Source organism: Trichechus manatus, unplaced genomic scaffold (genome assembly GCF_000243295.1).
Source record: "Trichechus manatus latirostris isolate Lorelei unplaced genomic scaffold, TriManLat1.0 scaffold00026, whole genome shotgun sequence".
NCBI lineage: Eukaryota > Metazoa > Chordata > Mammalia > Sirenia > Trichechidae > Trichechus > Trichechus manatus.
The window spans coordinates 5,953,437-5,979,076 of NW_004443962.1; the positions used below are offsets into that span (position 1 = coordinate 5,953,437).

General features: G+C 44.4%; 1 non-coding gene and 1 pseudogene across 1 annotated transcript; both read right to left on the minus strand.

Annotated features, from left to right (window-relative positions):
- Positions 1-12,714: 12,714 nt before the first annotated feature.
- LOC111820082 (uncharacterized) lies at positions 12,715-19,696 on the minus strand (annotated as a pseudogene).
- A 3,233-nt stretch (positions 19,697-22,929) lies between these two features.
- On the minus strand, positions 22,930-23,036 carry LOC111820097 (U6 spliceosomal RNA). Its single transcript, XR_002823627.1, has one exon. It is a non-coding gene; the product is annotated as a U6 spliceosomal RNA (small nuclear RNA).
- Between the last annotated feature and the right edge of the window lie 2,604 nt (positions 23,037-25,640).

The window sequence follows — 25,640 nt, forward strand, 5'->3', positions numbered from 1 at the left end:
AGACTGAAGAAACCCTGAGAGTATGGCCTCTGGACACCCTTTTAGCTCAGTAACAAAGTCACCCTTGAGGTTCACCCTTCAGCCAAAGATTAGACAGGCTCATAAAACAAAATGAGACTAAAGGGGCACACCAGCCCAGGGGCAAGGACTAGAAGGCAGGAGGAGACAGGAAAGCTGGTAGTAGGGAACTCAAGGTTGAGAAAGGGAGAGAGTTGACTTGTCGTGGAGTTGGTAACCCATGTCACAAAACGATATGTGTACTAATTGTTTAATGAGAAGCTAGTTTGTTCTGTAAACCTTCATCTAAAGTTCGATTAAAAAAAAAAAAACGTCAATAGAACCGAGGTTGATAAACCGTTTGGGGAAAATAAAAAAAAGGGAGTATGGGAGTGCATCTCTGTGACCTTAGGGTACAAAGAATTTCTTAAATAAAACAAAGAAAGCTCTGTTATGAAAAAGATGAATAAAATTCTACTCACTAAAATGAAAAGTATCTACTCATCAGAAGACACTACAAATAAAGCAAAAAAGTGCAAAATAGGGGAAGATACCTGCAACACTTATGACCATCTCAGGATTCGAATCTAGAAGTATATATAAAACCTCCTGCAAATAAATAAGAGAAAGGACAAGGAAAATGCATCCAGGTTTTGTTTTTTTTGCAAAAGGGAAACCTATGTGTCCAATGGACCTATAAAAAGATGCTTAACTTCATTGGAAATCAGGAAAATGCAAATTAGAGCCACAAAGAAATACCAGTTCACACCCACCACGTAGGCAAAAATAAAAAGGACAGGCTATGCCAGGAGTTGACAAGAATGTGGGGCAGAGGAAACGCTCACTGCCAGCTGGCAAGAGTGTTGATTGAAACCAACTCTTTAGAGAGCAGTAGCATTATCCTGGAGCCCTGGTGGCACAGTGGTTTAGAGCTCAGGCTGCTAACCAAAAAGTTTGACGCCACCAGCCACTCCTTGGAAACCCTATGGGGCAGTTCTACTCTGTCCTATAGGGTCACTAATGGTTAACATTATCTAGCCTGGCATATTATTGCTGTGATAGTTGCTACTCAGTTAAGACTAGCTTTTGCCCCCTTGACTGAGCTGGCAGTTCCCCTCTTAGAGCACACAGGGCCAGGAGATTCAGGGTAGCAAACAAACAAGCCCATATATCTTTTCAAAGTAAAATAGATAAATTGTAGTGTATCATATAACGGAACATAGCAGAGAAAATGAATAGATCTCAGCTTCATTCACTAACAAATGAATTTCAAGAATATAGTTTCAAATTTAAAAAAATGGCAGAATACATATAATGTGATATCATGTATATAAAGGTTAATCAGTTAAAAGCTGGTGAGCAGCCAGTGAAGATGCATCAATTGGTCCCAACCCACCTGGAGCAAAGGAGAATGAAGAACACCAAAGACACAAGGAAAGTATCAGCCCAAGAGACAGGAAGGGCCACATAAACCAGAGACGCCATCAGCCTGAGACCAGAAGAACTAGATGGTGCCCGGCTACCACCAATGACCGCCCTGACAGGGAATACAACAGAGAGTCCCTGATGGAGCAGGGGAAAAGTGGGGTGCAGAACTCAAATTCTAGTAAAAAGACCAGTCTTAATGTTGACTGAGACTGGAGGGACCCCGGAAGACATGGCCTCCAGAGTCTCTGTCGGCCCAGAGCTGAAACCATTCCTGAGGCCAACTCTTCAGAGAAAGATTAGACTGGACTATGGAACATAAAGTGATACTCATGAGGAGTGTGCTTCTTAGCTCAAGCAGATATGTGAAACTAAATGGGCAGCTCCTGTCCAGAGGCGAGATGAGAAGGCAGAGAGGGTCAGGAGCTGGTTGAATGGACACAGGAAATCTGGGGTTAGAAAGGAGGAGTGTGCTGTCACAGTATAGGGTGAGCAACTAGGGTAACATAACAATGTGTGTATAAATTTTTGTATGAGAGATTAACTTGAATTGTAAACTTTCACTTAAAGCACACACACAAAAAGAATTCTAGAGCATTTAGTTTCCCAGCACCTGCAGGAGTCAAATCTAGCAGAAGTCATGAAAACAGCAAAGGAGAGAAAGTCTGGGGCCTTGTAGGCACTGGGCAGGGCAGACCCACACTCTCAGAGTGCCAGGTGCCAATTCCTGGGCTAGGTGCAAAAGAGTACACAGAGGCTCTTTACAAAAAATCACTAAGGACCTGTTGGAGGGACCTGGCTGCAGGCCCTCGCTCAGTTCAAAGGAGAGACTTTCGTGGAAGGCCTTAGCACCTAGAGTTTGGGCTGAGGGGAAGGGGATGTAACCCGCCCTACAATGGGGCTGTGAAGGGCTCACATTGAGGCCTGGCCTGGCAAGCCCCACAGGGTTAGCCATGGCACACTTGGGGGTTTCTTTCTCTGGCATTACTGCCCGGCGGATCCCTTCCCTGGCCATATGACTTTCTGACCTGGCCTCTGGGACGAGGCAGAAGAGGTGGGGCCCGGTTGCTACAGTCAGAGCTGCTCCCAAAGGCAGTGGACAGAAATGGGAGTCCTGGCCAGACTTGGGTGTTGGCAGGGAACTGGTCTTGAGAACAGGGAGCCCAGCCAGAAGGGTAAAAATAAGTCACAAATGGGCCACAGAGAAGTAGGCAGAAATCAGCAACATCAGCTATGCGTCACCAGACAGATCTATGAGGTGGCATCCCAAATTATTCATGCCCCAGCAATGCTCCATGTCACAGAACTTTCTGCATTTGCCTTGAGCTAGCTGGAGGCAGGGGGATGACCTTGTTGACCTCAAGGCCCCAACCAGCCCAAGGATGTTACTAGATGTCTCACTTTCATACTGGTGCCCACTGTAAATGTCTGTGTGTACCATATGATTTATTATATGTCCTATTTCCGTTCCAGTCCATGGTGCCCAACTGAAAGCAGAGGGCAAGGGCTGGTTCCTGGAACTTCCTTGATTTGGGATTGTTGGCAAATAGTGGCTCCCATGCCTTTTCCTTGCCTCTGAACCTTCTGCTGATGGTTTGTGGTGAGGCAGAAGACACAGTGAGGAGCAGGCCCTGTCAACAGCCCTGCGACTGTGCCCGGGTGACTGTGTCTCGGGCTGGGAAAATTGCCGTCCATCCTGGCTTGTGAAAGACCGCAGTTCCCCACCAGTGACTCTCACCAGACAGGGATGACTCCTCAGGCAGAAGTGGGGAGCGTGACACACAGTCACCAACTTGGGGGAGGCTGCTGGCCGTCTTCCCCAGGGTCTGCCCTGTGCCTGCACTTCCCAGAGGTCAGCTGCTGCCCTCTCTGCAGGGCCTGGGGGCTAGCAAGCGGGTCACGAATGGCGGCCCCAGAGTCTTCATGGACGTGCAACCTGTGCTGCCTCATAGGCCCCGGGCTCAGAAGGGCTCCACACTTGGTTTAATGCTCTGCCGTAACTAAAATTCTTAATTGTTTTTTAATAAGAAATAAAAAACCATTGCTGTTGAGTCAATTCTGACTCATGGCAACCCTATAGGACAGAGTAGAACTGCCCCGTAGGGTTTCCAAGGCTGTAATCGGAAGCAGACTGCCACATCTTTCTCCCACAGAGTGGCTGGTGGGTTCGAAGTGCCAACCTTTCAGTTAGCAGCCAAGTGCTTACCCACTTCACCACCCGCTGGTCCTGGTAGCACCTCTTCCCAGCAGCCCCGGAGGACTGCCCTGGAGGGACGGAATGAGAAGACCACCGGTGAAATACCTGCCCTGTGAAAGTGCTTATGAACCTCTAAGCACCCAGATGGGGTTTGAAGTGCCCGCATTTTGAATGCTTCACTTCACAACTCTGGCTGTGCCCCGCCTTGTGTTAGAGTTATTTGCGTGCACATGCCGATCTGCAGCTAGACCGTCAGCTCCTAGAGGCAAGAGCCGGGGGTCTGAGCCGCAGAGAGGCCACACTTGGTAGGTGCTCAGTAAATGTTAGTGAAGTGATAACCGAAGACTTTAAGCCAAGTCAATGTTTTAAATGGCAAAGCAAAACCAGATGACTCCTGATTTTGAAGTGTTGGATTCTATCAGGAAAGTGTGTAGGAAATAATACAATCTTGATTTATAGAAAACCAGGGCTGGTCCATGGGTGAAATTCCCCATTGCCAGATCTTTAGAAAGGAATATTTATGGAACACCTCCTGTTTCTCGGCACTAGGCTGGGTACTTTAATCCATCGTTGTTGTCGGGGACCGTCAAGTCAGCTCCGACTCATGGTGACCCCATGCGACAGAGCAGAACTGCCCCATAGGGTTTTCTAGGCTGTAATTTTTACAGGAGCACATTGCTAGGTCTTTCTCCGTGGAGCCACTGTTGTACCTCCAGGGCTCCTTTTTACTGCTTACTTAATCCTACAGCATCCTCTAAAACCCAAAAACCAAACCCATTGCCATCGAGTTGATTCCGACTCATAGTGACCCTATAGGACAGAGTAGAACTGCCCCACAGGGTTTCCAAGGAGTGGCTGGTAGATTCGAACTGCTGACCTTTTGGTTAGCAGCTGAGCTTTTAGCCACTGTGCTACCAGAGAGCAAAGTAGCTTGCCCAAGACCACACTGGACATGCAGAAGAATGGAATTTGAGCACAGGTATGTCCGACTTCAAAGCCCTCCATGCTGGTATTTTGATCTTGGGAAAGGGCCAGAGACAAGTAAGTGACTGAGTGAAGGAAGGGATGGGATGACTCCCTGTAAGTAGCAGCAAAAAAGTTTAGGACCAAAAAGCTGAGGCATATCTGCATTTGAGCCATGCAATCTTGATCCATGTATGCTCCTGTAAGGTATGATGTGGTGGAAAGAGGATTCTAGAGACAGACCACCCCACTCTGCCACCCACTGCCTGTGTGACGTGGGCCAAGTTTCTTAACCTACCTGAGACTCTCCTTTATCATCTGCAGTGTGGGAACAATAATAATATCTACCTCATAAGATTGCTATGAAGATCAAGTGAGACAATTAATGAAGACTGATTAATTCTGAAAGCGGGACCTGGCAGTGTTCTTGAGGTCCCTTTAGCTCGTCTTTGTAATATCATCTTAATTGTGCAGATAAGAAGTTTCTAGCCTTTACCAAAAATGTTTTCTACCCAGGGTCTCAGCTCTGTAGCTCGGTTGGCTTCCGAGTATCCATTTCCCCTTCTTCCTTACTAAGCCAAAACCCAAACCCAAACCAGTTTCCATTGAGTTGATTCCAACTCATGGCAACCCCATGTGTTTGAGAGTAGAACTGTACTCCATAGGGTTTTCAATGGCTGTGATCTTTTGGGAAGGAGCTCTGGTGGCATAAGTGGTTAAGTGCTTGACTGCTAACCAAAAGGTTGGTGGTTTGAACCCACCAGCCACTCTGTGGGAAAAAGATGTGACAGTCTGCTTCAGTAAAGATTTATAGCCTTGGAAACCCTGTGGGACAGTTCTACTCTGTCCTATAGGGTTGCTATGAGGCGGAATCAACTCGATGGCAATGGGTTTGGTTTGGTTGGTTTTGATGATCTTCTGGAAGTAAATCACCAGGCCTTTCTTCCAAGGTGCCTCTGGGTAGATTTGAACTGCCAACCTTTTGGTTAGTAGCCGTCTCCAGGATTCTAAGTGTCTGACACTGGAGACCAGGACTCCCAGGCCACCCTCAGTGCTATTTTGGGACACTGCTCAGGCCTGACTCCCTTGAAGCAGCCTTGGCCTACGGCTGGCCAGAGTAGCTGATGATAATCGTGGGAACCAACCGTTTTATTCTGCCTGTCCCCAGGCTCACCCCTCCTGAGGCAATGCTGCTCTTCTGGTTAAGCAGGCCTCAGCTCCTCCCAGCGCAGGAAAAGGGGGAGCTCAACCTCTCCCCAGTTTAGGAGGGTCTACAGCTTTGCCACTGAAAGCGGTGAGCTATAACGAGACCCCTGGGGGGGAGTCACCGCGGGGAGGGGCGGGGGGATGAGTGAATGGCTCCCTTCCCTGCGTGAAAGCTCTCACCACAGAAACTGCCGCTCTGCCTGGGGGTGAGAGAGAGGCTGACCTCATAAGTTATATAACCGGTGGCTGCAGGGAGCAGCCCCAGCTGTGTGGGCCTGCCTGGGGATCAACAGCTCTGGTACCATGTAGGGTAGGGGCTGCTAAGCCACACCCCACATGACTCCTCATGCCGCCTGACCCCTCAGCAGGTCTGAAAGCCTTCCTGGTTCCCCTCACTTCCTCCTGTCCTCTCCTGGGGAGCCTTACTGGAGAGTTGGGGTAATTAAGGCTTTCTCCTAGGCGGCCAGGAGGCTGCAGGGATCACAGGCTCCCGCCTTGCGTGCTCCTAGCTCAGGCGGGATTAACCTGTGGTCTGGCAAGTCGGTGCCTGCAGGGTTTGGCTGAGGGTCAAGAAAGGGGCAAAGAGAGTAGGCGCCCCATCTTTAGAAGTTCCAGACCTGAGCCTGGGGGCCTCAAACTCCCCTAGGGGGACCTTCTGTGTTTTGGAAAGAGACCTAGTTCTGATGTCCAAGCTTAAATCGGGCTGTGTGGGCTTGGGCACGTTGCTTCACCTCTCTGAATCTCAGTTTCCTTCCTTATAGAACAGGGGTGACAATACCTGCCCTGTGAAAGTGCTCAGTGAAGCTCTAAGGACCCTGCAGAGGAGGATTTCTGTGGTTAGTGGGCGCTTCTGTCATCCACCTCCTGGTGGTCGGGACTCTCCTCCTCTCATATGTCTTCTTTAGGCTCTGGAATACTTCCTTTTGGAAGTCTCACACACATCATATCAAACGCATTAAAACACACCTACCAAAAACCAAAGCAGTTGCCGTCGAGTCAATTCTGATTCATAGCTACCCGATGGGACAGAGTAGAACTGCCCCCGTAGGGTTTCCAAGGAGCGGCTGATGGATTTGAACTGCCGACCCTTTGATTAGCAGCCAAACGCTTAACCACTGCACCACCAGGGCTCCAAAATGCACCTACAGCCCACATTAAATATTTTCTACTATAAACTTTTTTAAAGGGTTTTAAGAAAGTTGCTTTATAAATTATTTGGCTATGAATAACTTACTGAATTTCAAGCGGCTATGATTTTTTCGGTAAACATGGTGTGTATTTTCTTGAAAGTGAAAACAACTACAAATAATTTCTCAATGTAGAGGGCAAACACTACAAATCAGTGTAGCGTTAATTCCTGGCTCCTCCTTACCCCAAAAGATTTCTCAGCAAACCACAGGAGTAGCGATTGGGAGATTGTTTTTTGTTTTCGAATCTCCGCAGGTGATTCTGATGTGTAAGCCCACTGATCTGGAAGGAGACCCTGGATGGCTTCGGGTCTTCAAAGTTAGGCAAGGGAGTTGAAAGTTCATGGAGAGAGGCCCTAACTGGGAGTAGGGCTCAAGAAGACCCCAGACTCAATTCTATCAGGAATGAAGTATCCCTGCAGGAAAGAGGGGTTGCTCTCCAGCCTCGGGCTGTCCACAGGCGTTACCTCATTTTTGGTGAGCCCTAATATAGATCATAGAGCCCTGGAGGTGTAGTGGTTAAGAGCTTGGCTGCTAACCAAAAGGTCGGCAGTTCAAATCCACCAGCTGCTCCTTGGAAACCCTGTGGGGAAGTTCTACTCTGTCCTATAGGGTCACTATGAGTCAGAACCTACTTGACGGCGCCTAACAACAACAATTTAGATCAAGGCCCTAGTCAAAAAACCGTTGCCTCGTAATGTTTTGGGGTTTGCATTGTAGTCCCTTGTTTTATTGTTTTACCACTGCTATTTTAGTCAGTAACCTTTAGCCGACTTAATGTGTTTATTTTACTTCTCTTTTATCTTTCACTGTTAATTGGGCTTGGGGAGCCGGAGCCCTGTGAACAAGCAGAGGTGGGGAGGGCCAGCCCAGGCTCCTCCGGGGGCTCTGCTGGGCCCTTCCTGCTCCTGGGGCAGGCGGCCTGGGGGAAGTCCTTGATCTTGAACCCAGACAGCCAGCGTCTGATGGTGGCCTCACCTTCAAAGGGAGAATTTATCATGAGTGGGGTCTTTCCAGCCAGAGGAAGTCTCTGAGCCTGGGGGGCTTCCTGAAAGCCAGCTCAAGGACTCCTCGGCAAGGCTCCAGCAAAGAGTGGTTGCTGGTAGCTGCAGTTAAACTCATGGCGACCCCACCTGCAGCAGAGTGAAACGTTGCCCAGTCCTGTGCCATCACCATGATTGGGTGCAGATGGGACCACTGGGATCCATAGGATTTTTATTGGCTGATTTTCCGAAGTGGATCGCCAGGCCTATCTTCCTAGTCCATCTTAGTCTGGAAGCTCCGCTAAAATCTGTTCAGCATCAGAGTATCATGCAAGCCTCCACTGACTGACAGGTGGTGGCTGGCACATGAGGTGCATTGGTTGGAAATCAAATCAAATCCAACTGGTTGGGTCTCCTGCGGGAAGGCGCGAATTCTACCGCGGAACCACTAATGGCCCCTCATGCCCCCAGCAAGGAGAAAAAACCAAACCAAACCCATTGCCTCCGAGTGAGTTAATTCTGACTCATAGCAACGGGGTAAGACAGAGTAGAACTGCGTCATAGGGTTTCCAAGGCTGTAATCTTCAGGGAAATAGATTGCCATGGTTTTCTCCTGCAAAGCAGCTCCGCCAACCTTCAGTTAGCAGCCGAGCACTATAACCACTGCGCCACCAAGGCTCCTGCAACAAGGAGAGGCTGTGTGAAATGGGGAAAGAGCAGGGGGTTATCAACACAGGAAGGATAAATCAAGTGTGGCGCGTTCAGTGATTGCTCGGTAATGGCATCCAGCAAACTAAAGAAACAAATCACAGACTTCAGACTTGTGTGTTTCAGCAGGAAGAACTCTCAGAACATGCTGTGGAGTCCAACTGCCAGTTGCGAACCCATGTGTAGTGTGTGATGCATTTATGTGAAAACCTGCGAAACAATGCATTATATTTTCTATAGGTTTATATGTAAATAAAGGAATGTAAATTCTGGAACCTACTCATCAAACCCCTAAACAGGAGTTACCTCTGGGGAGGTGGAGAGAAGACAAGGGTTAAAAGTGAGAGACAAATTTTAGGTTTATCTGTAATGTTCTAATATTTTAATGAAAATTCATTTACTCATGTAGTTAAACTTATTTTTAAAATCTGATTTTTTTTTTCTCTTTTTTTTTTTGGTAAAGGAAAAGCACCAAGCTTGGAGTTCCAGTCAAAACCAAACCTGTTGCCGTCGAGTCGATTCCGACTCGTAAAGACCCTGTAGGTCAGAGTAGAACTGCCCCATAGGGTTTCCAAGGAGAGGCTGGTGGATTCAAACTGCCAACGTTTTAGTTAGCTGCCGAGCTCTTAACCACTGTGCCATCAGGGCTCCAGCTTAAGTTAGAGGGTGTGAATTGAAGGCCCACCTCCACCCCTTGCTACTGCGTGGCCTTAGGGTTATTGTTTAACCTCCTGCCCTGCAGTTACCTCATGAATAAAATGGGGATAACAAAAATAGTGACTTGAGAGGGCTTTCTAACGAGCTGGCCAAAGGACAAAGATATATATATATATATATATGCTAATTACAACTATTTTAAAAATCATTTACTAAAGATAGGCTTAAAATAAAATTTAAGGTCTCCCCCCAAAGGGTATAGAAAAGAGCAGTGCAGGCAAAGGAGCCACCCAGAGTTTCCTAAGGGCAGGTCCTATCAGACTAGCATCACCTCCTTTGTCCGAGGAGGGAAGAGAATGAAGCTAACATTTATTACTGTTTGCTGTGCCCCAGGCTCTGTGCTGGGTGTATTCGGCGCTGGCAGCACCCGATGAGTTAGGTTTCTCATTTTGCAGATGTGGAAACTGAGGTTCAGTGGTATGAAGAAACTTGCCTCTAGGGTAAGATGAGGATCTGATTCAGATCCAGCTTGACCCAATTCCCAAGCAGCTAAGTACAACAGGGGTAGCAATGACAGCAACAGCTACTGCTTCCATTGGGCTGAGTACTTTACAAGGGTGAGGTCATTTAATCCTTGTAAGGATGATAACTAGGCCATCCAGTTGCTTCAAGTCAATTCTGAATCAAGGCAACTGCAGGTGTTTCAGACTAGAGCTGTGTTCCACAGAGTTTTTAATGACTGATTTTTCGGAAGTAAATCTTCAGGCTTTTCTTCCAAGAGGCCTCTGGGTGGACTCGAATCTCCAACCTTCCAGTTAGCAACCAAGCCTGTTCACCGTTTGCACCCAGGGACAGATTTTATTATTCACATTTTACAGATGAAGAAAATGGGGTTCAAGAGAGGTTCAGTAAACTAGCCCTAAGTCACACAGGTCTGTTTCATTCCAAAACCCGAGCTCTTAACCATGCCAGTCTGTGGCCCCTCTCCTCCACCTACCCCCAACCCCATAACCTGGACGTTCTGGCCTCTTCCTCCGGGAAGAGATGCTATCAGGATCTCTCAAAGATGGAGTGGGAGAGGGCAGACACACCCAGCTCCTGATGGCACTACTGTTCTAGACTGAGATAGTAGATCAGATTGGTTTTTTAATGCGGGAGGGTGCGTGCCTGTGGCCATCTGGATTTCAGCAAAGTTTCTGACTAAGGTGCTCATCAGAGCCTGGAAGTCAAGAAAGAGACCCACCCACTGCCGTAGACTTGATTCCAACTCATGGCACCCCTATAGGACAGAGTAGAACTGCCCCACAAGGTTTCCAAGGCTGTAAATCTTTATGGAAATAGACTGCCACATCTTTTTCCCACGGAGTGGCTGGTGGATTCGAACCACTGATCTTTTGGTTAGCAGCTGAGCACTTAACCACCGTGCCACCATGGCTCAGGGGAGATGAAAAGTGGTATCGCTTGGTTGCTCCACAGCTGACTGGGCAGTCACATCCAGAAAGTGCTAATTTGTGTCAACATGTCTGGTGGACTTGAGTGGTGGGTCAGAATGCTGTATCCTTGACTCTGTCCTAATTCATTTTATTATCCTCTTAGATGGTACAGGAACCTTGGCAGTGCAGTGGTTAAGGGATCAGCTGCTAACCAAAAGGTCAGCAGTTCGAATCTACCAGCCACTCCTTGGAAACCCTATGGGGCAGTTCTACTCTGTCCTATAGGGTCCCTATGAGTCGAAATCAACGAGACAGCAACAGATTTGGTTTTCTTAGATGAAAAGAGAAAGAGGGTCTGCCATCCAGTCGGTGGATTATGCAAGACCTAGAGAGATGGTTTATTGTTGTTGTTGGGTGCCGGCAAGTCCATTCCGACTCATAGCAGCCCCATGTGACAGAGCAGAGCTGCCTCATAGGGAATGTTTTTGTGAGTGGAAAGTGTTTATTCCTTTTCTTTTTTAAAAAAGAGCATTATTGAGCTAGCTCACATCCCATTTAAAAAGGTACAATTCAGTGGCTTTTAGTATGTTCAGAGGTGCAATCATCACCAATTTTAGAACATAGTCATTACCTCAAAAATAAACCTGTATCCTTAACTATCACCCCCCCCATCCCATCCCCCCCAGCCCTAGCAACCACTAAGCTGCTTTCTGTCTCTCTCGGTTTGCCTATTCTCTAGATATTAATGTCAAAGGAGTCACGTAATAGGTGATCTTTGGTGATTGGTTTCTTGCGCTTAGCATGTTTTCAAGTTTCACTCATGCTGCTGCTTGAGTTTTCTTATAGCTCCTGAGAACCACCTGTGAGGCCCTGGAAAATGGCATATCCACTTGCCCCAGTCTCACTGTGATCTGCCCTTTATGAGCCTCCTCATTCAAAAGTATTGAAGTGCTCAACTGTAAAGATATTTACATTAACTGACTCTACTTTGAAGCTATTGTTGCACTAATTAAACTCAAAAAAGCAGATTTAAAAAGTAAGAACCGTCCATGCCTTTGCTGTTCCTCTAACTCCCCCTAAAATGTATCTCTTCCATCTCACTCTTTCCACTTTGCATAATGGAAATTTCTTTATGGTTACCGTCTTCAATCTTCAAGATCGCCCTTAACACCTAGTTTCAAGAAACTCTTTCCTGATCTCACCAGTATATAACCCTCTGCTGAAAGTCCACAACACCCCTTTTTGCTTCTGTGTCTTCTTGCTTTTGTTATGTCCTGTCAAGTAGGTTCCGACTCATAGCAACCCTATGAACAACAGAAAAAAACACTGCCTGGTCCTACGCCATTCTCACAATCATTGCTATGCTTGAGCCCATCATTGCAGCCACTGTATCAATCCATCTCATTGAAGGTCTTCCTCTTTTTTGTGGACCCTCTACTTTACCAAACATGATGTCCTTCTCCAGGAACTGGTTCCTCCTGATAACATGTCCAAAGTACGTAAGACGAAGTCTCGCCATCCTCAGTCTTACATGTCTTCTATGTTTTTTCATGTCACTTAATCTCTCCCTCATATTCTAGTCATTCAAAAAATTATCATTCTCTCTTTCGCTCTACCCTCTCCTCCCCATCACTTCCTTTCTAAATACCTCGATGGATCTAATCTTTGTGTGACTCACACCCATACCCCCATTGCTGTCAAGTTGATTCCGACTCATAGCGCCCCTATAGGACAGAGTAGAAGTGCCCCATAGGGTTTCCAAGCAGTGGCTGGTGGATTCAAACTGCCGACCTTTTGGTTAGCAGCCAAGCTCTTAACCACTGCGCCACCAGGGCTCATTAAATTGCCTCCTGCAGATTTTTGTTTTTTTGGGGGGGGGTTGTGTTTGTTTCCTGTTTTTTTTGGGGGGGGGTTGGAGGTTTGTGGGCTTGTTTTTTTAAAAAAAAGACAAAAACTCATTAATCGTCTTCCGTGGATGACTCCGCCTTGTCGGTGACTATGACATTTGGTCTGTCACCTCACTGGTGATACCTAGGGAGTGTAGTGTTGCCCCCTGTTCTGCAGTGTAGATATTTGGGCTGTTCTGAGTGTGTGTTTCTCTCTGCTCTATAGTTTCGCATAGTTTGTGTTGTCTCTGCTTCATGGCACAGAGCTGTGGATGCCAAGTTTGGAAATGCTGCCGCGGTCACCTTCTGGGCTTCAGGGTATCTGCCTTGGCATAAGGAAACCATTCTCCCAACTTTTCCACAAAGTCTCTCATATGCTTCACTGAACTTGGGGTTGTCATTTTTTACTTCAAGTATTAGGATCAAGCTCGAATCACACTCCCTAAGGAGCTCCCCCACTCCAGGACCTTGAATGCCTTTATTTATTTATTATTGTTATTACGCTTTAGGTGAAAGTTTACATAGAAAATTAATTTTTCATTCAACAATTTTTACACAAATTGTTTTGTGATATTGGTTGCAATCCCTGTGATGTGTCAACGCTCTCCCCTTCTCCACTCTGGGTTCCGTGTTTCCATTCATCCTGTTTTCCTGTCCCTTCCTGCCTTCTCGTCTTTGTTTTTGGGCAAGTGTTGCCCATTTGGTCTCATTTACACGATTGAGCTAAGAAGCACATTCCTCACGTGTTATTGTTTGTTTTATAGACCTGTGTCATCTTTGGCTGAAGGGTGAACTTCGGAAGTAACTTCAGAGCTGAGTTAAAAGGCTGTCTAGGGGCCATAGTCTCGGGGTTCCTCCAGTCTCTGTCAGACTAGTAAGTCTGGTCTTTTCTGTGAATTTGAATTTTCTACGTTTTTCTCCCGCTCTGTCTGGGATCCTCTATTGTGAGCCCTGTCAGAGCGGTCAGTGGCGGTAGCTGGGCACCATCTCAATGTTCTGGGCTCAGGCTGGTGGAGGCTATGGTACTTGTGGTCCATTAGTCTTTTGGACTAACATTTCCCATATGTCTTTGGTTTTCTTTATTCTCCTTTGCTCCGGACTGGATGGGACCAGTAGATGTATCTTAGATGGCTACTTGCAAGCTTTTAAGACTTTAGACTTAAAACTATGCTATGCCAATTGACTGAGATGTCCCCCAAGACCATGGTCCCCAGCCCTCAACCCAGTAACTCGGTCCCTCAGGGTGTTTGGATGTGTCTGTGAAGTGTCTATGACTTTGCCTTGTTGCTGACTTCCCCTATTATGTGTACCATCTTTCTCTTCACCAAAGTTACCACTTACCTACTATCTAGTTAGTGATTTCCCGTCCCCACCCCTCCCCTTCATCGTAACCATCAAAGATTCTTTCTTCCTGTGTGTAAGCCTTTTTTTGAGTTTTTGTAATAGTGGTCTCATACAGTATTTGTCCTTTTGTGACTGACTTATTTCACTCAGCACATGCCCTCCAGATTCATCCATATTGTGAGATGTTTCGCGGATTCATCATTGTTCTTTATCATTGTCTAGTATTCCATTGTGTGTATGTACCATAATTTGTTTACCCATTCATCTGTTGATGGGCACTTAGGTTGCTTCCATCTTTTTGCTATCGTGAATAATGCTGCAATGAACATGGGTGTGCATATGTGTATTCATGAGATGGCTCTTATTTCTCTAGGATGTATTCCTAGGAGTGGGATTGCTGGATCATACAGTATTTCTATTTCTAGCTTTTTAAGGAAGTGTCATATCGTTTTCCATGGTGGTTGTGCTATTTTACATTCCTACCAGCAGTGCATAAGAGTTCCAATCTCCCTGCAACCTCTGCAACATTTGTTATTTTCTGTTTTATTTTATTTTATTAGTGCCAGTAATGTCAGGGTGAGATGGCATCTCACTGTCGTTTTCGTCTGCATTCCTCTAATGGCTAATGATAGCAAGCATTTCCTCATGTGTCTATTAGCTGCCTGAATGTCCTCTTTGGTGAAGTGTCTGTTCATATTCTTTGCCCATTTTTTAATTGGATTATTTGTCTTTTTATTGTTATGGTGTTGCAGTATCTTATAGATTTGAGAGATTAGGCTCCTGTCAGATATGTCGTAGCCAAAATTTTTTTCCACTCTGTACCCATAGCCATTGCTGTCGAGTCGATTCGGACTCATAGTGACCCTATAGGACTGAGTAGAACTGCCCCATAGGGTTTCCAAGGAGCAGCTGGTGGATTTGAACTGCTGACCTTTTGGTTAGCAGGCTGAGCTCGTAACCACTGAGCAACCAGGGCTCCCCAGTGGGTACGTTCTCTTTTACTCTTTTGGTGAAGTCTTTTGATGGGCCTAAGTGTTTAATTTTTAGGAGCTCCCAGTTATCTAGTTTATCTTCTGGTGTTTGTGCATTGTTAGTTGTGATGGTTAAGACTGTGTGTCAGCTTGGCTGGCCCATGATTCTCAGTGTTTATATGTGATCACTCCCATAATGGGATCTGCTGTGAGTAGCCAATCAGTTGAAAGGGAGTTTCCTTGGGCGTGTGGCCTGCATCTGAATATAAGCAGATATTCTGGCTTTTTGCTGTCTCTGGATCCTGCAGCTGGCTCCTATTCATCTGACCTCCGGTTTTTGGGACTTGAGCTAGCAGCTTACCTGCTCATCTTGGGATTTGTCGATCTTCAGAGCCTGTGAGCAAGAGCCCTGCTCTCCGACCTGCCGATCTTGGATTCACCAGCCCCTGCAGCTACGTGAATCAGGAGAAGCCTTATCCTGATCCACAGACTTGGGACGTTCCAGCTTCTACAAACATATGAGCCATTTCCTTGATATAAATCTCTCTATATATGTATATTTATACACTTTACTGGTTTTGCTTCTCTAGTGAACCCGGCCTAAGACATTAGTTATGGTTTGTATCCTATTTATGCCATATATTGGGGTCCCTAGCATTGTTCCTATTTTTTCTTCCATGATCTTTATAGTTTTTGGTTTCATATTTAGGTCTTTGATCCATTTTGAATTAGTTTTTGTGTGTGGTATGAAGTATGGGTCCTGTTTCATTTTTTTATGGATAGACATCCAGTTTTGCCAGCACCATTTGTTAAACAGACTGTCTTTTCCCCATTTAATGGACTTTGGGCCTTTGTAAAAGATCAGCTGACCATAGGTGGACGGATTTAGTCTGGGTTCTCGATTCTGTTCCACTGGTCTATGTATCTGTTGTTGTACCAGTACCAGGCTGTTTTGACTGCCATGGTTGTATAGTAGGTTCTGAGATTAGGCAGTGAGGCCTCCTACTTTGTTCTTCTTCTTCAATAATGCTTTACTTATCGGGACCTCTTCCTTTTCAATATAAGGTTAATGATTAGTTTTTCCATCTCTTTAAAGAATGCTGTTGTATTTGGATCAGGATCGTATTATGTCTATAGATTGCTTTGAGTAGGACTGATATTTTTACAATGTTGAGTCTTCCTGTCCATGAGCATGGTATGTTTTTCCATTTATGTAAGTCTATTTTGGTTTCTTGCAGTAGTGTTTTGTAGTTTTATTTGTATAGGTCTTTTACATCCCTGGTTAGATTTATCCCTAAATATTTTATTTTATTAGGTGCTATTAAAATAGTATCATTTTCCTGATTTCCTTTTCAAAGTTCTCTTTGTTGGTGTATAGGAATCCAGCTGATTTTTGTATGTTGGTCTTGTATCTTGCTACTCTGCTGAATCTATTAGTTCCATTAGTTTTCTGTGGAATCTTTAGTGTTCTATATGTATAGTATTGTATCGTCTGCAAACAGGGATAATTTTACTTCTTCCTTACCAATTTGGATGCCCTTTATTTCCTTTTTTTGCCTTATTGCTCTAGCTAGGACTTCCACCACAATGTTAAATAGGAGTGGTGATAAAGGGCATCCTTGTCTTGTTCCTATTCTCAGGGGGAATGCTTTCAGCCTCTCTCCATTGAGAGTGATGTTGGCTGTTACTTTTGTATAGATGACTTTTATTATGTTGAGGAATTTCCCTTCTATTCCTTTTTATTGAGAGTTTTTATCAGGAATAGGTGTTGGACTTTGTCAAATGCCTTTTATGCATTGATTTAGATGATCATGTGATTCTTTTCTTTTGTTCTATTTTTGTGGTGGATTATGTTGATTGATTTTCTAATGTTGAACCATACTTGCATACCTGGTATGAATCCCACTTGGTCGCGGTGTATTATTTTTTGATATGCTGCTGAATTCTATTGGCTAGAATTTTGAGAATTTTTGCATCTATATTCATGAGAGATATTAGTCTGTAATTTTTTTTTTTTCTGGTGTCATTGCCTGGCTTTTGTATCAGGGTTATGCTGGCTTCATAGAATGAATGCAGGAGTATTCCTTTCTTTTCTATGCTCTGAAATAGTTTGAGTAGTATTGGTGTGAGCATTTCTCTGAATGTTTGGTAGAGTTCTCCAGTAAAGCCATCCGGGCCACAGCTTTTTTTGTTGTTGTTGGGAGGTTTGTTTTAAATTACGTTTTCAATCTCTTCTCTTGTTACGGATGTGTTCAGATTTTCTACCTCAGTTTGTGTTAGTTTAGGTAGGTAGTGTCTTTCTAGAAATTTGTCCATTTCCTCTAGGTTTTCAAATTTGTTGGAGTATAGTTTTCATAGTACTCTGCTATGATCCTTTTTATTTCAGTTGGGTCTGTTGTAATGTCCCCCATGCCATTTCTTATTTGGGTTATTTGCTTCTTCTGTTTTTCTTTTGTCAGTTTGGCCAATGATTTGTCGATTTTGTTGATCTTTTCAAAGAACCAACTTTTGGTCTTGTTGATTGTTTCTCTTGTTTTTCTGGTCTCTATTTCATTTGTTCTGCTCTGATCTTTATTATTTCCTTTCTTCTGGTGATATGGGCTTCTTTTGTTGTTCTCTTTCTATTTGTTATTGTTATAGGGCTAACATTGTGATTTTGGCCCTTTCTTCTTTTTTGATGTGTGTGTTTATTACTGTAAACTGACCTCTGAGCACTGCCTTTGCAGTGTTCCAAAGGTTTTGGTATGAAGTGTTTTCATTCTCATTTGATTCTAGGAATTTTTGATTCCATCCATTACCCAGTGGTTTTTAAGCAAGGTGTCATTCATTTTCCAAGTTTTTGAGTTTTTTTTCCTTGCTCTTCTTGTTATTAATTTCAACTTTTATGGCATTGTGATCTGAGAAGATGCTTTGTATTATTTCGATGTTTTGGATTTTACTGAGAGTTGCTTTGTGGCCTAAAATATGGTCTGTTCTGGAGAATGTTCCATGTGTGTTAGAGAAGAATGTATACTTTGCTGCTATTGGGTGAAGTGTTCTATATATATCTATGACGTCATGTTGATTGATTGTGGCATTTAGATCTCTTGTATCTTTGTTGAGTTTCTAGATATTCTGTCCTTTACTGACAGCGGTGTGCTGAAGCCTCCTCCTGTTATTGTGGAACAGTCTATTTCTCTTTTTAGTGCTGTTAGAGTTTGTTTTATGTATTTTGGAGCCCTGTCATTGGGTGCATAGATATTTATTAATGTTATGTCTTCTTGGTGGGTTGTCCCTTTATTCATTAAAGAAAGTCCTTCCTTGTCTTTTATGGTGGATTTTGCCTTGAAGTCTATTTTATCTGAGATTAGTATTGCCACTCCTGCTCTTTTTTGGTGGCTGTTTGCTTAATATATTTTTTTTCTGTCCTTTGATTTTTAATATATTTATGTCTTTGTGTGTCTGAGATGTGTCTCTTGTAGGCAGCATATTGATGGGTCATTTTTTTTATCCATTCTATCACTGTCTCTTTATGGGTGCATTTAAGCCATTTACATTCTGCATGATTATCGATAGCTGTAAGTTTATTACTGTCATTTTGTTGTTTTTTTGGTGTTTTTTTTTTTTTGTGGCCCTGATATTTTCTTTGTTCCTCTTACTTTCCCGTGCTGAGTTCCTTTTGTTCGTGGAATTTCTTTCATTATTATAGATCTTGAGTTTATTGAGTCTTTCTGTTTTTCTTCTTTTTTATTTTGATGAGTAGGTTTGTTAGCTATCCTTGTTGTTACATTGAAATTTACACTTATCTTCCTAAGTGTAAACTGGTCATTTGTTACTTGATATCACCTTGATTTCCTCTCCATTTGAAAGTTCTATACCTACACTGTTCATTCCTCTTTTTATCGTTTTGATGTGTCATCATTTACAGAGTGACGTCTCTGTTTCCCTGTTTTAAATCTTTCAGGTTTTTTTTTTTAATTGACTTTATCCTTTCATTTAAAGTTCAGGGTTCCAGGATTGATGTCTGTATCTATTCTACTTGGTTTTTTGGGTCTTTGTTGCATACGGATGGCTTGCTGAGTCTGACTAGTCCACCATCTTGGCTCTGCCTCCTCACTAAGGAACTTGTCAGTAGCATTGAGAATAGTCATCTGTCATCATCGAGCTACCATATGGACTTGCACCATCATCTGTGCAGCTGGACCTGTAAATTTGGTATTTAAAATTCTGCGCAAGACTGTATGACACCAGGGCTGATCAGCTGTGCAGACAACATAAGCAGACACATTAATAACAGGATATGGTACATGGACAATGTTGGTATTGAATTGCTGCCTTGAACACTTTGAATTGTTTTCTGCAAACCTCATATGGCTATTGTCTCGTGCATCCTTGAACTATGTGATGAGAATGTTCAGTGTTGCCTGGTATAACCCAAGTCTATGTTGTGAATCATCAGAAACTTCAGGGACTGATGACTGAGTGGTTCCATGTGACTGCAGTAGCCAAGTGACTGCTTGTCCATTAGGCCCGGTAATGACAGGTTTGACCTTGATGACAGGACCTTTGAAGGTCAGGAAAACAGCAGATAGGACAGTCATGCACAGGGCCTGAGCAGTTCACTTATGTCTCATTTCTGGAGAGTATAACATTGCTAGGGCAAGCCGATGTCTGTCAACAGCAGGCAGAGCAACGATCCTCTGGGCCTCACTGGAAAGAGTGGGCACAGGCCCTGCTGTGGCACCTGAACTGATCGCCATCTGTCTGATGCGATTAAACTTGTAGAGGAAATGCTCTGCAAATGTCTTATGAACATTTCCAAGTATTTTAAGTTATGTTTATGGATTCTAGCAAGAGGATCAAAATCAGGATCAGCACAGAGAAGTTAAGCATGGGGCAAGGTCTGGGAGAGTTCCTAATGCAAAGGTCAAGCATCCAAGAAAAGATGAAGCTACTCTCAGATGTTCGTACATTTCTTTCACCAACCAAGAAGTGCCTGCCCCATAGGGCTTTCTAGGCCGTGATGTATACAGGAGCAGATCTCCAGGTCTTTCTCTGGGTTCAAACTGCCAACGGTTCGGTTAGCAGCCAAGCACTTAACCATTGCACCACCAAGTTAGTAGACAGAAAACAGGATCTATATTCAAAAACACCTAAATGAACTACAGTATAATGGACCAAACAAGGGCAGAGTCCTTTATTTTAGTTCAAAGAACCAACTGCATGAATGCAGGATGAGGAATCTCTGGCTTGATGACAACTCACATAATCAAACATGTTGGTTGCAAGCTGTGTATGAGACAACAATTATATTGCAATCACCAAAAAAGCTAGTGCATCCGTAAGTTGCTCCACTGCTAAAGAGAAATGAGGCGAGTATCCCATTGGCTTCTGGGCTGGCCAGGCCACATCTGGAGCTTCATGCAGCTCTGGGTATTGCATTTTGACATCACATTTTGATAATGCTTAGCATCCAGGGGGAGCCCTGGTGGCGTAGAGGTTAAGAGTTCAAATCCACCTGCTGCTCCCTGGAAACTCTACGGAGCAGTTTTACTTTGTCCTATAGGGTTGCTGTGAGTTGGAATCAACTCGACCACACCTAACAACAACAATTATCCAGGGAGGAGAGGCAGGAAAGTGAGGAGCCTGGAAACTGTCAAACAAGAGGACATTCATATAATCTAGGGTGGTTTCCTCTGGAGATGAGAAAATGTGGGAACATGGAGATATCTTTAAATATTAAAGGGTTCTCATGAAGCAGAAGGAATGGTCCAATTATGTAGCGTTCTAAGAGAATGGCTCCTAACCAGTGGTTCCTGCTGCTGATGGCAAGCACTGTTTTCAGTGTTCAGGCATAAGGGACAACTGTTGGTTTTGCAGCACTTATTCTCCCCTTTTCCAATAACAGCCCCCAGATTTTCCCTGGTAAAACCACTCCACGCCTACTTTGTCCATGGTTCCGGGGGTAGGCATATGACTCAAGCTTAGCCTATCAGACTGCTCTGTCCCTTTGGCCACAGCAATCTGTTCAGGTATAGGCATGTGATCCAAGCCAGATCAATGTGTCTATTCCAGAAAGAGGTTCTCTCCTTCCATTAGGGTCACTAAGCTGGTAGGACAAAGCCAGGAGCTGCTGGAGTCCATCTTGCAAGGTGCGAGAAGAGCTTGCTTAAGAGTGAAGTCAACACAGAGGAAACAGAGCCAAGAAATGGAGACAGATCTCTGCTGACACCATCTGAACACCTGGATCCAGCCATGCCTGAAGCTTGTCTCTTTTAACTTCTTTGTGACATGACACAATACATTCCCCTTTTATGCTTTCACCAGTTTGAGTTGTGATTTTGTCATTTGCAATAATCAAGTGTCCTAATACATCATATCCACCTGCAAGTCTATCAAGCTATCTGATGAAGATTTCATACAGTAGGAATTGTAATGGTCAACATTTATTGGGCACCTTGTATATACAGAAATTGTGGGCTATTTTTAGTTTTACTTTTTAATTGAGTTATACTTGTAAATAGTTTAAAAAGTAAATAGTTCTGTAAGACTTCTTATCAGAAACAACTGTCCCTTGCAACCCCGACCCTATTTAGAGACAACCACTTTCAACTTTCTCAATGATTCTTTATCTATTGACTTTTTACTATGGAAAATTAGGATTTAGCTCATTTTCACTCTCCCTGTCCCCACCACACAGCACACACCCATCCCCCTTTCCTCCCAGTTTAGTTATGTCATTGTTCTGTTTAAATCAATAGTCAGTGTTTATATTTTTATGACTTTGTAAACTCTATTCACAGCTGATGTAGCACGTACTATGATTACTTTTTCCTGTGCAACATTTTGTTTTTCCTTCAGTTAATAATTGTCTTATTTTTTCCATTTGCTTAGTATTCTATGTATTTGTTACTAATTCAACCCCAAACTCTCTCCCTTTTGTGTAAATTTTTAGTCAATATGTTCAAAACATGAGGTGTTTTATCAGCCCACGTTCCTGAACCATCTGTTCTGGAGCCTTCTGATCTGCTCCAGTCTGGACTGGTTGCCCTTTAGCCTTCCCCGCACCTGTCATCTTGGTTTTGTGTTTTGTTGTTGTTGTTGCTGTAGTTTAAGTGAAAGTTTACATTTCAGGTTAGTCTCTTACACAAAAATTTATACATACATTGTTATGTGACCCTAATTGCTCTCCCTATACTGTGACAGCACACTCGTCCTTCCACCCCTGATTTCCTGTGTCCATTCAACCAGCTCCTAACCCTCTCTGCCTTCTCATCTCACCTCCGGACAGAAGCTGCCCATTTAGTCTCATGTATCTACTTGAGCTAAGAAGCACACTCCTCACGAGTATCATTTTATATCCCACAGTCCAGTCTAATCTTTGTCTGAAGAGTTGGCCTCAGAAATTGTTTTAACTCTGGGCTGATAGAGAATCCGGGGGCCATGCTTTCTGGGGTTCCTCCCGTCTCAGTCAGACCATTAAGTCTGGTCTTTTTACTAGAATTTGAGTTCTGCACCCCACCTTTCTCCTGCTCCATCAGGGACTCTCTGTTGTGTTCCCTGTCAGGACAGTCATTGGTGGTAGCCGGGCACCATCTAGTTCTTCTGGTCTCAGGCTGATGAAGTCTCTGGTATATGTGGCCCTTTCTGTCTCTTGGGCTAACACTTTCCTTGTGTCTTTGGTGTTCTTCATTCTCCTTTACTCCAGGTGGTTGGGACCAATTGATGCATCTCAGATGGCTGCTTGCAAGCTTTTAAGACTCCAGATGCCATTTGCCAAAGTAGGATGCAGAACATTTTCTTAATAAACTTTATTATGCCAATTGACCTAGATGTCCCCTGAAAGCATGGTCCCCAGACCCTCACCCCTGCTACTGTGTCCCTCAAAGTGTTTGATTGTATTCAGGAAACTTTTTAGCTTTGGTTTAGTCCAGTTGTGCTGACTTCCCCCGTAGTGTGTGCTGTCCTTCCCTTCACCTAAGATAATTCTTGTAAAAACATGGAACGCTTTACGAATTTGTGTGTCATCCTTGCACAGGGGCCGTGCTAATCTTCTTTGTATCGTTCCAATTTTAGTATATGTGCTGCCAAAGCGAGCACCACACCTGTCGTCTTGGAATCTCCCTTTACCATCAGCTAGAGTCCCTTCACTCCTTGCTCTACCAGATCTCATTTCCTGGACTCCATTTGTTCTTCCTTTTTGGTTTATTCCCTTGCTTTGGCAGAGCACGTCTTCCAGTAGCTTCCTGAGAAAATGAGTATGTGGAAAGGAAATTTTTGAGATCTTCCCTGAAAATGCTTCACACTTACACTTAATTGCTATAGGTTGCAAATCATTTTATATCACAATTTTGAAGGTATGGCTGCATTGTCTTCTAGCTTCCAGGGTTGCTATTGAGAAAGCTGTAGGAATTGGAAATTAATTGTTGATCCTTTGATGAAACCTGTTTTTTTGTTTTGTTTTGGCTTTGCTTCCTTAAAATTTGTAGGACCTTCTCATTGTCCCCAGTATTCCAATATTTCATGTTGATGATGATAGTCAGTGGGGGATGTTTTAATCTATTGTGCTTAGCATTCCATGGCCTTTTCAACTCGGAAACTCTGTCCTTTAATTCTTGGAATTTTCTTGAATTATTTTAGTGACAATTTATTTCCCTCCTTTTTTTTTTCTTTTTTCAGTTTCTGGAGCTTCTATCAATAGGGGGGAGGGGTTCTCTAAATTTCTTGTCTTTTCTCTCCTGTTTTCCATTCGGGAAAATTTTTGAACTTTATCTTCCAACCCTTCAACAGATATTTTTTATTTCTGTCATCATATGTTTAATTTCCAAGACCTTTATTGGTTCTCATAAAATTTTTTTCACAGTGTCCCATTCTTGTTTCACACATATATTCGCTTATCTTCTAGCTTTGTAGTCGGCTCTGAGCTTACATTCTACCAGCTGAGCTGCTCCAGCAACTCTAGAGGTGAATAAACCGTATTCCCCTAAAGAGTTCCAAGGCTAGTGGAGAAGACAGGTGCATTAGCTGTCTATTGCTGGGTTACAAATTATCCCAAAACTTCAAGGCTTAAAACAATGTGCATTTGTTATCTCATGGTTTCTGTGGACCAGGGATCTGGGCACAGCTTAGCTGGGTGCCTCTGCCTCAGGGTCTCTCACAACAAGGCTGCAATCAAGGTGGCAGCTGCTGCAGTCATCTCCAAGGCTCTGAGGGAGGATCAGCTTTCAAGCTTACTCATATGGCTCTTGGCAGGCTTCGGAAGATCTTCTTCCAAGCTCAATCTTGTAGAGGTTGACTGGCTTCAAGTCCTTACTAGCTGTTGGCTAGAAACATCAGTTCCTTGCCCTGTGGACCCCCCTCCATGACTACTACAAAGTGGCAGTTTGCCTCTACCAGAGCAAGAGCTGAAAGAGAGAGAAAGAGAGAGACAGAGAGGTCACCAAGTCAGAAGCTACAGTCATTTTGTAACCCAATCTCAGAAGTGATATTGCTTAGCTTCTGGTGTGTTCTAGTCAATATAAGTCACTAAGACCACACTCAAGGGGGACAGATTACACAAGGGGAAATACCAGGAGGCAGAATCATTGGGGCCATCTTAGAGGCTGCCTACCACAACAAGGGTAGGCCTGCGGACATTGGTGGTTCAGTGGTAGAGTTCTCGACTTCCGTGCTGGAGACCAGGGTTGGATTCCTCATGTGCAGCCATCACCTGACTGGCTTTTATGCTGCTATGATGCTAAACAGGTTTCTGCAGAGCTTCTAGACTGAGATGGACCAGGACGAAAGGTCTGGTGATAGACTTCCAAAAATCAGCCAGTGAAAAGTCTATGGAGCACAATGGTTTGATCTACAACCAATCAGGGGGATACTGCAGGACTGGACAGCATTTCATTCTATTGTGCTTGAGGTCAACATGAATTGGGGGCCACCTTGATGGCAGCAAACAACCACCACCAAAACAAACAAACGGATAATTAGATAACGTGGTAAGTTCTGAGAGAGGCAAGCAGAGGCCGTCCAGGAGCAGGGAGAAGAAACGCCTGCCTCTGCCTGAGGGGATCAGAGAAGGCTTCCCAAAGGAAGTAGCTTCGGGTTGAGACTTGAAAGACGAGTAAGGACATCCCAAGTGGACTGGGAGGGTCTAAGAGCCTCCCAGGCAAAGAAAAAGCAGGTGCAAAAGCCACAGGTGTGAAAAAGCTTGGTAGACTGTCAGAGCAGCACGGCCAGAGCAGAACGTGGGGCTGAGGGGAGACGAGAGGCTGGCGAGGCGAGCCAGCTCCTGAGGCAAGTGCACCCTCTACCAGGGAGCTGGTGCTTTATCTTGGAGACGCGGAACTAGCTTTAAGGGGAGTGAGGTGACCAGGTTTGTGTTTTAGTAACGTCTCTAGTTTCTGGCTGAGTGGAGGAGGACTGGAGCAGCAGAGGTGGGAGGCTGAGAGACTAGTGAGGAGGCTGCGCCAGGTCTCCAGGTGGATGTTGAGAGGCTGATTTGGGGGAGGAGCAGCAGAAAGAGGAGGGAGGGACAAAGATGAGATAATTAGGAGTTAACCACTAACTAGTTGCCGTGGAGCCCATTCCAACTCATGGCAATCTCACATGTATCGGAGTAGAACTGTGCTCCATAAGGTTTTCACTGGCTGATTTTTTCAGAAATAGATCACCAGGCCTTTCTTCTGTGGCACCTCCGGGTGGAGTCAGACCTCT